Source organism: Callospermophilus lateralis, chromosome 13 (assembly GCF_048772815.1).
Source record: "Callospermophilus lateralis isolate mCalLat2 chromosome 13, mCalLat2.hap1, whole genome shotgun sequence".
Taxonomy (NCBI): Eukaryota; Metazoa; Chordata; class Mammalia; order Rodentia; family Sciuridae; genus Callospermophilus; species Callospermophilus lateralis.
The window spans coordinates 93,862,434-93,863,896 of NC_135317.1; the positions used below are offsets into that span (position 1 = coordinate 93,862,434).

Genomic DNA, 1,463 nt, shown 5'->3' on the forward strand with positions numbered 1-1,463 from the left:
GTAATTCAACTTTGAAAATTCCTTCACGCTTAGCAATTTTTACTAAAATTCTTAAAGACCACACAGGCTAACATCAAATCCTTTTCATCATCTGGTTTCCTGCTGGTCTTAAATGATGAAGATGACATACTGAATAAAAGTTTCAATAACCATCTAGTCTTTTAGAGATTGATTGGGTGGGGGTGGGGGGATGTTGCTCAGTAGTAAGAGTACTTGCCTAGTATGTACTCTTACCCTGAGTTCCATCCCCAGAACGGATGGGGGAGGGGAAAAACAATTATCTAGGAATGAAAAAACAAATTATTCTTGAGTGTTGCAGTGATACAGACACAGGTGGCACTTCCACAGTTTATAATAAGTGTTCTTATTCTATTTTTAATTAACTGTTAAACAGTGGGTTGACTACATATCCAGGAATACTAATTAAAAGGGGGTGGACTAAAGGAGCTTTAGTATTATAACTCGCAGAAGTTTCGTGGAGATAGTGCTTCCATTAAACTGGGGGAAATTTTTAAAACAAACAACAAAAAACCCTCCAAATATATTTCCTAACTAGGAAGAGGAGACCAACTTCCGGTTAGGGGTTCAAAGTGCCAAATAATCACGCGTCCTCTCCACTGGGTTCCGAAACAAGTAGGAAATAAACCAAACACCACAAGAAGCACTTAGCTTTGTTAACTAAGAAAACCGAACTGGAAGTATGAGTCTGGTACCTGTGACTAAAATGGGTTTTTCTTCTTCACTGCACGTTTAGACCAGTCAGAGGAAGGACAACCAAAAAACTTTTGCCCTGCCTGCTCCAGTGGGCTTACCCGAGGGTGCGGGGGAAGGAAAATAACTAGGGATCCCTGAATGCTAAGTAAGGCTAGAAAGTAAAATTGGAGAAAAGCATGGAGGGATAAGGGGACGATTCACCGGACATACACCTTGAGATATCTGAATGCATCAATCAAGTGCCGAAAAGCTCAACACGCTTTTAGCTCTGGCTATTAAAAGCCTAAAAACAAAGCAAAACAGGGCAAAAAAACAACTTGCTAAGTACTGGACACCTACGACCACACCGCAGCGCTATTGAAAACTAAAGGTAAACAAACTTAAATGAAGGGGGGTTGGGGTCACGACGTGGGTGAGAGTGTGATACGAAGAGCAGAGCCCAAGTCCCAGTCAGCCGGGCCGTCGGGCAGGGTAGCTTCTTGGGTGGCCCCGCGAGGATTCGGGTCACCACCAGCCCATTCCCAGACTCTTACGAGCCGCGAAAGGCAGCCCCAGAGGCAGGGCCAGGTTAGAACCACACCCTCCACGGCGCCGGGCCGACCGTGGATCCGCCCACAGAGTCGCTCCGCCCAGGCACGAGTCACTCCCGCGTCTCCCGTTCCGACGGCGGCCCGCTAGGGTTCTGAGGGCAGACGGCGGAGAGGACCCTGCTCAGCGGCAAGCCAGCATACCCCCAGTTCCCCACTTAC

General features: G+C 47.0%; 1 protein-coding gene across 3 annotated transcripts in view; it reads right to left on the minus strand.

Annotated features, from left to right (window-relative positions):
• Positions 1-1,463, minus strand: part of Swt1 (SWT1 RNA endoribonuclease homolog) — an 84,252-nt gene that overhangs the window by 82,631 nt on the left and 158 nt on the right. The gene's annotated exons all lie outside the window — the stretch shown is intronic.